This window comes from Papaver somniferum, chromosome 11 (assembly GCF_003573695.1).
Source record: "Papaver somniferum cultivar HN1 chromosome 11, ASM357369v1, whole genome shotgun sequence".
NCBI classification, from domain to species: Eukaryota; Viridiplantae; Streptophyta; class Magnoliopsida; order Ranunculales; family Papaveraceae; genus Papaver; species Papaver somniferum.
In genome coordinates, this window is record NC_039368.1 from 3,351,634 (window position 1) to 3,363,751 (window position 12,118).

General features: G+C 37.6%; 1 pseudogene; it reads left to right on the forward strand.

Moving 5' to 3' along the window:
• Window positions 1–791: 791 nt before the first annotated feature.
• On the forward strand, window positions 792–2,630 carry LOC113323944 (annotated as a pseudogene).
• The last annotated feature ends 9,488 nt before the right edge of the window (window positions 2,631–12,118 follow it).

Genomic DNA, 12,118 nt, shown 5'->3' on the forward strand with positions numbered 1-12,118 from the left:
ATATTGTAATGAAACCGACCAAAAAATTGATAATGCAGACATTTCTCCGCCGGATTTTTTTTTCTTTGTCGGAAACACGAAACCGACCAAAAAAAATGCTCCTTTGACTAATTAAGCTACTATTTCCTAAAGTTGGTCAAAACACCCTCACGAATAGTGACTATTTGTGACGCCTCTAAAAAACTCACTAATAGGACTTGTTTTTGTGGTGTCTTTGCCAGCTCGATATGATTCTAAGAAACATGCCATCACTGAAGAAAATCATCTTACCACACTTTCTAGAAGCATCCTTGTTGGAATGTTAAAGATCTTTGATCATGAGCAACTCACAACTAAAAAGAGGACTTCTGCTCTAGAATCTGTGACCAAATGAAGCATACCTCCTCCAAAGATGACCTTCCGCTATGGGGGGCCAACTAAAATTTCCATTGTATTCGATCTTTTTAACTAAAATCCTTGTATACTGTGTAGCGTTATTGGTAATGAACGGTTATAAGTGCTCCTAAATAATTTTGGTGTAATTTTGTTTTACATCAAGTTGCTTTTTTTTTTCTTTCTTTTTTTTTATAATTTGAACCACTTGAAACCACAATTGATCTGTTTAGATCGAATTGATGGAGTTATATCGCAATTAAAAATACATCAGACCAGTTGTTACTCTGTACAATAACTAACATATATGCGTGATTAGAATTATCACTGACCAAAAAAACTTACTCCCCCGGTTTGGAAAACTTGCTTTCATTTTTTGAGTTTGACCTATAACCTATTCTTTTGTTAAAATGAAAAAAATGATAACATCCCCTTTCCAGAAACGGAGGTAGTAGTTATTATCGACCCCATTGCCTCTACGGCTCGTGCGTGCTCCAGTATATATAGGTGCCTTGATCATGATAAGATTCCATTTGATGTTTAGCACATTCTTACCCAATTGAAACAGCAAAACGGATGATTTGTTATTGAAGATACGTACGAAGAAGGAGGAAAATCGACATGACGGAGTAACAGCTGTTGAGCCACCTGGAACTGCAGGTTGGGCGCAAATCATAAGAGAAAATGTGGATTTCCTTCGGAAAAATCTCAAAGGGATTCCAGAGCAATTCTTTCAGGATAGGATTCGAAAATACTCTTCAGAAGTCTTCAAGACTTCATTATATGGAGAAACTGTGACTGTCTTCGGTGGTGCTGCTGGTAACAAATTCTTCTTCTCAAACGAATACAAACTCGTAAAGACTTGGTGGCCTAAATCGGTTCGTAAGATTTTAGAAATGGTAGAAGATCAAGCCTCACCCGCGGCACAACGAGTATCTAGGAACCTCCGTAATAAGGTGTCATTGATTATGAAACTAGATATGCTCCGGAGGTACGTCGTCGGCGTGTTGGATTCATCTCAAAACTCACTGGGACGGCAAAACGGAAGTTGTTGTGTATCCTTTAAGCCAGATTTACACTTTCTCATCAGCATGTTTGTTGTTCTTGAGCATCAGTGATGAAACTCGTGTTGGTGAGTTACTCAAGCTCTTTAATGTGGTGAGCGATGGAATCTTAACTCTACCCATTAATTTACCCGGGACACCATTAAATCGGGGCATCAAAGCTTCAAAAATTATTCGAAAAGAATTTGCAAAAATAATTAAGCAGAGGATGGATGAGATGCATCTTTTTAATGAGGATGAGCTACAGAAGATGAATGAATTATCACCGTCGTCTTCAGTTCTACCAGCACAAGATTTGCTGTCGCAGATGATTTTATTTTGCAAAGCAAATGATGATACTAAACATGTAGAAGGCATCGGTGCTGATATTGAAAACAACAATAAGAAAACAAAGACATTCATTCATGCAAAGTATCTTGCGGACTTGGTACTTCCGGTAATCATTGCTGGATATCACACCCAAAGTACTGTTATTACAGTCCTTATGAAGTATCTTGCCGAGCTTCCACATGTTCTCCATGAGGTCTTACGGGGTAAGTATTCACATAAATTTCATTCATTTACTTATGTCTTTTCTCATGTGTTTCTAATTTGGTTTCTATATAACAGAGCAGAACGAGATCGCAAATGCGAAAGCAACAGGAGAGTTACTAAATTTAGATGACGTACAAAAATGATACTCATGGAATGTAGTTTGTGAGGTATTGCGACTTGCACCACCGCTCCAAGGGGCTTTCACCGAGGCATTGGCTGACTTCACCTATGCAGGATATTTCATTCCAAAAGGATGGAAGGTAACCAATAACCCATTTATTAGTTCAAAATCTATTTATATTTCCAAAGAATTAGGACTTCAATTGAATTTATTTGTCTGTATAATTTGGTACGCAGTTATATTGGAGTGCAATTTCGACACAGAAGAATCCAGAATATTTTCCAGATCCTGAAATGTTTGATCCATCTAGATTCCAAGGAGCAGGGCCTGCTCCATACACATTTGTAGCGTTTGGAGAAGGACCTGGAATGTGTCTTGGAAGAGAGTACGCTAGAGTACAAATGCTCATTTTCATGCACCATGTTGTACGAAAGTACGAATGGGAGAAGCAGATTCCTGGTGATGAAAAATTAAAAGTCAGCCCCTTTCCTTCGCCGGCTAAAGGGCTTCCGATACTACTTCGACCTCGGACAACCTAATAGTACTATTTATTTGATTTATCAAATAATCGTGTTTTATGTCGTAGCTTATTCTACTGTATAATTGTAATTGTCGTCAAAGTTTGTTACCAGAATTTGCCATCCGTTCATCTTGCTTTCATGCTATTATTGTAAACTCAATAAAAATGCGACATTAAATTGAATCACATAGAAAAACAAAATTTACCTTCAACACTACAATTAACATTAAAAATATCAACACACATATTTCAATTTGAGAATGCGAACAGTGAACTGGGTTAATGGTGAAGAAGAAGTTTCATCCTAAGATGGTGAAGAAGAAGTTTGACACACAAGAGCAACTTGGGGACATTTCATGCATTTCATAAATCCTCAAACAACCATATTGCATCTACTGCAAGCTTCTGCCAATATTCCTTCCATCACATCTTTCTGTTTTCTTTTCTGGTCGTTATGGACAACCATAAATGAACTTGTCTTCAACCAATCCCAATCGCATCATGAACACACCCTGAGGACAGCTCTAGTACAACAACAAGAATTTGAATGGGCAAGAAAGATTTCCCCACCACTGCTACTTGGAGATCCAACACCCAGAATTGCAACCACCATCACAAGAACAACTACAATCATTCAAGTTAGATGGTCTACTCCAGATTCGGGTTGGATAAAAATAAAACACAAATGAAGCTGCTAGAGGCCATCCAGGTATGGAAGGAGCGGGATTCATTTGCAGGGAATCGAACGCACAAACCATAATGGCTCTTGCACAACCTCTAGGTTTAACTACTGGGCTGACGATAGAGACATGGACAACTATAATAGCAACCAGAACAACGACGCAAAGACAATGACCACGGGTGATATTTGAAACGGACTTTGAGAATATCATGCGCTTCATCAAAACACCAGCGGAAGCTCCTTGTTATATATCACAAATGATTGCAGAAATCAAACAAAGAATGTGCCAAATACCTTCCTACAACATTCAACACAATTATAAAAAAAGAAAACCAAGCAGTTGACGGTATAGCAAACTTCACAACAGATAGGAACGAACAAGGAAATTACTCGACAACGATTTGAGATCAAGCAAACCCTCCTTTTCTTAATCAGATTCTATTAAGTGACTATATGAAAATTACATTCCCTCGTGTAATCACAATTTGGTTCCTTTATTAATATACACATGCTTATATATATATATATTTATTTGATTCACAGAGAACAGTTCGATATCAAGAAAATAAGGAACGTAACAAAATGTTGAATTATTCCTTGCACTCTAGCATTTTGTCTTCTTCCATTTATTTTCTTCGCCTTCTATTAATACGTTTTCAGCACCCTCCTAATTTAAATGTCATACCTGCATATAGCGAAATGTTTGTAATCATCCAAAGAAATAGACAAGATGTCACTGTATTCAGCAACTACTAGAGAATCAATTTTCACCAAAATATGAGTATGAATATGACCACCAAATACCATGCAAAATCCAAAGAAAATTATGTGTAGTTCATAATATGTTTATCCACAAGATTTTGAACATGCAATGCAACCAGCATTCATAACCTTAAATTAAAGGTCGGTGGATGTCCAAATTTGACCATTTGCAAGAACAAACAAGTAAAACAAAAATGTTATTCAATTAGAAATAGACTTATCAATAGTGTATACTAAGCATGTTAATTTCTTATATAGAAGACTAGCTAGTTTGTTTGATTTACAAGGAAAACTGGCAAGTACCAAGGGAGAGAAATGAGAGAGAGACAGAGAGAGTTGAGAGGTACATATATTCTGGACCTAAGGGCAATGTAGAAAACAAATTTTTTTTTGTTGAGCCACATGGATGGTCAAACGTGATTATGCACTATGAAAAAGAGGTGGGAGGTTAACCGTCAAGCGCCAGGACGAAGTATTGCTGCTGGTGTTTGAAGGACAAACACTGACGTGCATAGAAGAAACGCTGGTGTGTGAACCATGACCGCCAATGGCTAATTTTAAACGGTCACTATAATGGCTAGTTTCTACCTTCATAAATACAACTCGAGTTTGGTGTCACAAATTCACAACAATCTTTCATCCGATCAATCTTTTCTTAATTTCAATTGCTTTCGATTTTCAACAATGAATCATGATTTGATTCTTCTGAGGAAGATATGGAGATGCATGAAATGTTGTATGAATAAGAGGGAGAAACGTGTATGGAGTTTTTGCGTCAAATGGATGAAGATGCAGTTAAAGATAGAAGGAGGCGAAATTTTATGTTGCAATTACAAACCGGGATCATATCAAGTTGCGACTAGAAGATGGACGTAGCGAGATCGACATTTTTACCACGAAAAGATGATGCATGATTATTTTAATCATGATTGTGTCTATTCCGTTGAGGATTTTCATTGACGATTCCGCATGGGCCGCAACTTGACGTAAAGGATTATTAACGAGATTTGTCAAGTACAATCTTTATTTAATTATCAGTATGATGCACTACATGTACGAGGCTTTAGTCCCGAACAAAAGGTCACTGCGACCCTCCGTATACCATATTACGGGGTACCCGCGGATTCCACGGATGATTACATCCATATTGGAAAAAAAACCACCTTTATGTATCTCAAATTGTTTTACGAAACAATAGTCGTCGAGCATTTTGGTCCAACCTTTTAAGAAAGCCTACTCAGGAAGATGTTCAAAGAATAATTGCAGAAAATACCGTGAGGGGTTTTCCAGGAACGTTAGGTAGTCTTGACTGCATGCACTGGACGTGGCATGCATATCTGGTTGAATGGGAAGGCCAATTTAAGGGCCATTATCTAAAACCAACTATAATTTTGGAAGCTTCAACTATTCATGACTGATGGTTTTGGCATACTTTTTTTGGATTCCCGGGTTCAATATTTGGGACACCATTTTTATAAATTGGGTCACGCCAGCGCGTTTATAGCACAACATAACACGTAAAAGTTTAACCACAACATAACACGTGATCCGGAAACACGGCACAATAATTAGCTTAGCTTGTTGTGTTGGGTTAGACTAATAGGCACATCGACACAACAAAACGTAGTAATTGGCACAACACAATATGGTCTAAAGTAGAAAAAGTGTAAAACGCGTTAAAAATAATAATACAATACACATACAAAACCCTTATTATTTGACTATACATAAAAACAATAACACATAGTCTCAATTAATACCACCGTCATAATACCATTGCCTATATTTGATTATTACAAACGATAAAAAGACAATACCCATGTCTCACTAGTATATATTCTCTCTGTTTCAAAATAATATATTGTTTATGGGTAAAGTTGTACATAAACAACCTATTACTTTGAAACGGAGGGAATATATAAGGTGGAAACGTGTGATTCTTATTTCTCATCAACTCTAACCAAAAGAAAATAACAAGACTGCCGCTGCTGCCGTTGGTAAGTCCTCTAAAGTCTAACCTCATTTCCCTATATTTACTATCGGTAACTCGCTTTCTGTCTATTTTCAATTCATCTAATTAACTTGGTTTCATTTTGGTTTCGGTGGGATATTTCGAGATATTGGAAGGTACCTTTTATTTTTCTTAAGTTAGTCTTTCGTTTTCTGGTTTAGTAACCTACTCAATTGAACTTTGCATTGTTTAGATTTGTGATGTTTCAAGAGATTCCATGCATTTTTTGGTTATAATTTACTCAATCGGGCTGACATATAAGGGCTGACTCTTTACAAAAGTGGGAATAGAAAAGGAAACAACAACATCCATACGATCAATTTGTGTACATCACGCATAATTAATACAGGGAAAAATATCTCTAGCCCATTCTAATTTTTTCTTATATTGTATATGTGAAATCCATAATTAGTTTGAGGACTACTACGTTTACAAAACTAACCTTCAACTTTATTTTTATGATATTTTTATTTTCCGATATCTAATTATATCCTTATTTGGTCAGCCGTGAAAACAGTCAAAACCATAAATTCGACAAAACTAACCAAAATCAAGATCCAAAAATGTAGGAAAATCCTAACAATCAAGCTTACAAAAATTATCTCGCCCCGTCATCTTCCGTTTTATCACGCCCGGACATCTTTTACCATTTGTTCTTCTTTCTTCAAGATACATGATCCCAAAGCTCTTGTATTTTCACCCTGGTACATTCTTATAACAAACAGAACCATCACCTTCTTCATAGCTTACTTTCTTAGTCACTCATTTATGCTACCATATTGTACTGATAGCTTCAAAACGGCCGGCCTGGGCTTTTTCGACTCGATTATTCATGCATGTTTTGATTGATTTAATGGGTTCTGTATGAGTCAGTTAGTTCGAATCATACATGATTGTTTGTATTGCGTTTATGTATGTTATCAATTTTTCGTTTCTGATCATATTTGGTGATAATTTCTGTTATCAATTTTTGGTTTCCCATCATTTTTGGTGATAATTTGTTTTCTTCTTTGGATTCCTTTTCTTCTTTGGTAAACATGTGATAGTTAAAAGTATCCTCAATTTTTTATGGTTAAATTTTTCATATTTTTTCGTTTATGTCATGGTCATGACTATGGACAATTCTTTGGTAAACATGTAACTAACATATCAACTATTGTGATAAATGTATTTTTCGTTGATTTATTATGTGATAATTGTGGTTTTCGTTTACATAGTTGTGATAATTAATGTTATCATCGGATGCATATTTGGTGATAATTTCCGATTAGGCGATTTATAAAAGTTTTTTGTTTGTCCCGAATTACACTGTTTGACAATGTTGGGAATGTATCTAGTAGACTTTATATTATCCTCTTACCTTATTTATCTTTGGTAGATTATCTCCATTTACTTTGGTTGTAAACACAAGGGATATTATTATGATTTTAATGTATATTATATCGTGGGAGAATACTTCTCCTCAAGGAAGTTATCATCAAGCCGAGATGGTATCAGCCCCCCCTACGATCCTATTTCTCTAAACCATTAAAATCAATGGCGACGGAACTACTGCAGCTCACAGACATTGCTGAGGCATATAGTTTTATGCATCTACAGCAACCCGATGATGCTTTCTACATGGATACTGGTGCTACCTCGCATCTCACTGCTGATTCAGGTACTTTACATAACGTTTCCAATTCTAGTATTGTACGTTCTATCTTAGTTGGAAATGACAATAGCATTCCAGTTACTACTAGTGGTACCAAGCTCATAAACCTCCCTTCTCGCACCCTTGAACTCAAAAACACTCTTGTTGTTCCCGATATTATCAAAAACTTAGTTTCCGTTCGTAAGTTCACCACTGATAATCGTGTGTCTGTTGAGTTTGATCCGTATGGTTTCTCTGTGAAAGATCTTAGTTCGAAGAAGATTATCCTTCGGTGCAATAGTTCCGGGGAGCTCTACCCTATCGCAAACTCTGCTGTGCGCCGCCTTGGTCACCTCGGCAAGGCTGTTTTAGATGTTCTTCGTACCAATAATTCTATTCATTGTAATAAGAATCAACATTCTAAACTTTGTCATTCATGTCAAGTTAGTAAACATGTTCGATTACCCTTTTATGAATCAAGTTCCAATACTTTTGCTCCATTTGATATCATTCACAGTAATTTATGGACCTCTCCACTACATGTTGATACCGGTTTTCGTTATTATCTTATCTTGCTGGATGATTTCACCAATTATCTTTGGGTTTATCCTCTAAAATTTAAATCCCAAATCTATGAAAAAATTTTGGAATTTCGATCTCTTGTTCAAACACAATTTGAGCGTAAAATTAAAAGTTTTCAATGCGACATTGGACGTGAATTTGACAACTTTTCTTTTCACAATTTTGCTCGTACTAATGGTCTAGTTTTTCTCTTCTCTTGCCCCAAAACTTTCTCTCAAAATGGCAAGGCTGAACGTATGATACGTCGTGTCAATGATATCACCCGCACCCTTATGTCTCATGCTTCCATTCCACCAAAATTTTGCGTTTATTCTCTCCTTATGGCTGTTTATCTTCATAATATTCTTCCCACAAAAATCCTAAAATTTTCTTCTCCTGTGTCTATTCTCTATCAACGCCAACCAACATATGACCATCTTCGTACTTTTGGTTGTCTTTGCTATCCAAATCTCTCTTCCACAACTCCTCATAAACTTCTCCCCCGCTCCACCAAATGTGTCTTCCTTGGTTTTCCTCCCAACCACCATGGTTACCGCTGCCTTGATCTTGCCACAAACAAAATCATCATTTCCGGTCATGTAACTTTTGACGAGAAAGTATTCCCTTTCACTGATCCTCCAACACACTCTTCTGATAATGATTCCTCTTCTTCTTCTCCCTTTAATTCCTACTACATTTCCTACAGTTCTCCCCCTATTAATTCTACAGTCAACACTTCCTCAACTACTCCACATGTCTACACTCCACCCCACCGGCGCCTTAGCACCTTCCCTACTGTCCCCACTATATACTTTTCAACTTCCTCTCCCACCGCACCGTCCACTATTCCCACTATAGCTTATCCAACTCCCTCTTCCAGTGCACCGTCCACTTTCCAGCCCAAAAATACGCTGCCACCTCCTACTTCCACTATCCCCTCTACACCAAACCGTCCCACTCCCTCGGGATCTCTACAGAATTCTGCTCCCACTACTTCGCAGCAAATAAACCTACTGCCACCTCCTAATTCCACCGTCCACTCTACAACACACCATCCCCGTCCTTCTTTCTCCACTAAAATGTCCCCTGATTCCACTATCACTCCCGACACATCACAACACAGTGTTGTGTTACCACCTCCTACTTCTACTACATATCAACTTCCCACTTCCTCCGCTCCAACTCCTACTCTCATCATACCTACAACTCCTACTCGACCTATCACTCGTGCCTCTCGTGGAATTTTCCGCCCTATAAATCGTCTTAATCTTCATGTCCAAACCTTACGACATATCTCTCATCTTCCTCGTTCTCACTTGTATGCTCTTAGGGACATAAACTGGAATGCTGCCGTGAAAGAATAGTACAATGCTATGTTGAAAACTAATACTTGGGTACTTGTTCCACGACCACGTGATGCTCATTTTATTTGTTCCATGTGGTTGTTTCGTCATAAATATAATGTTGATGGATCCCTACATCGTCACAAGGCTCATCTTGTTGCCAATGACAAATCTCAACAAGTTGGAGTTGACTGTTTTGAAACGTTTAGTCCGGTTGTTAAACCTGCTACTATTCGTACTGTTTTCATTATTGCTACATCACGATCTTGTCCCATACATCAACTAGATGTCAAGAACGCTTTTCTTCATGGTGATCTAACCGAGACAGTCTATATGCATCAGCCTCCAGGATTTGTTGACCCTGCTCACCCTGATTACGTATGTAGATTACGTAGATCTCTCTATGGACTCAAGCAGGCTCCGAGGGCGTCGTTTCAGAGATTTTCCAAGTTTATCACATGTTGTGGTTTCCGTGGTAGTGTATGTGATCCCTCACTTTTTGTCTATCAATCAGGATCCGAAACGGCATACTTACTTTTACATGTTGATGACATTATTTTGACTGCCTCTATTGATGCTCTCCTATGCCGCTTCATTGAGTTGATGAAGAGAGAGTTTGCTATGTCTGACCTTGGTCCACTACATCATTTTATGGGCATCACTGTTACTCGTTCATCCTCAGGATTATTTTTGTCTCAGTCATTATATGCACAGGATATCATCGCGCGTGCCTCCATGAAAAAATGTAATTCAGTGGCTACTCCGGTCGACACAGATTCCAAACTCAGTGTTACCTCTGGCCCGGAAATTTCGGATCCCACTCTATACAGAAGACTAGCGGGTGCTCTTCAGTACCTTATCTTTACTCGGCTAGATATTGCATACGCTGTTCAGCAGGTATATCTATTTATGCATGATCTCCGTGAGCCTCACATGCATGCCCTCAAGCGAATCCTTCGCTATCTTCAAGGCACCATCAACCACAGACTGTTTCTCTCGGTCTCCTCTATCTCTGGATTAACTGCATACTCTGATGCTGACTGGGCGGGTTGTCCCGATTCTCGACGATCGACATCTGATTTTTGTGTCTTTCTTGGTGGCAATCTCATCTTCTGGTCCTCCAAGCATCAAGCAACAGTCTCTCGATCCAGTGCTGAAGCTGAATACCGGGGAGTAACAAATGCGGTTGCTGAAACAACATGGCTTCACAATTTTCTTCTAGAGCTCCATCTACCTCTACGATGTGCTACTATTGTTTACTGTGACAATATAAGTGCGATATATATGTCTGGAGATCCTGTTCAACATCAACGCACCAAACATGTGGAGATTGATAAACATTTTGTTCGTGAACGAGTTCGTATTGGTGCCATTCAAGTCTTACACGTCCCCTCTGAGAACCAATATGCTGACATCTTTACCAAGGGGCTTCCTCGACAGTTATTTGTTCGTTTTCGTTCTAGTCTTAGCGTTTGTTCCTCTCCAGCTCAGACTAAGGGGGTGTAATAGACTTTATGTTATCCTCTTACCTTATTTACCTTTGGGAGATTATCTCCATTTACTTTGGTTGTAAACACAAGAAATATTATTATGATTTTAATATATATTCTATCCTGGAAAAATACTTCTCCTCAAGGAAGTTATCATCAAGCCGAGAGTACCATTTGCAAGGGTCATTTGTTTGTCTGATCTCAAAAACAATGTACGCTGATCTTGTATTATGCTTAGCAAACTGCAAAAGGATATATAGTTGTATTTGTGGACTCACAAAGGTTTAGTTGATCCAATCTTTCAAGCTAAAATAGCAAAAGCAGTAACTCTATAAACGTTTTAGGATCTTGCCGTAATGAGCAGTTGTGAAAACTAATGTTGGACTTTAAAATTAATATGCAAATTCATGACGAGAAACCACTTTCAAAGTATATAATGGCTTCACAACTAGCCTTCATTACCTGGCAAATGTAATACATAGGTGTGGAAATTCAGTTCACTCATGAAAAAGCATCTTGCAAAATATACTAGCTAATCACAACGTAATGAAAACCATCACTATCACGTTTGAATGATAATTGCACTTATCACTGAGATGATAACACAATTTTTCACAATACGATAATAAACTTCAATTATCACATAAACTTATCACAGTTAGCGAGTGTACAGCACCAACAACCTAATCACTCGAAACTGGTGCCGTCATTCTCATATCGTTATATGATTCAATTGATTTTTCATAGCAAATCCCGTCTTTAACTTCTTAATTAGTTATTTCTTCATTTTCGATTTGATCTCAGAGTTCACAGAAAAAGAAAAAAAAAAGGTCAAAAATCAAATCTAATATGATCACTAATTACAATCAATGTCGAAGTTTAAGTTGTTGATTAAAACCAATTATTCAAAACAGGTTACGACAAATGGAGAACTACCTAATTAATCACTATAAGTCGGTGTAGAATGACAAAAAGAAAGCTTTCTACCAAAGCATGATAACAAGAGTGAACATTTGAAATCCTTG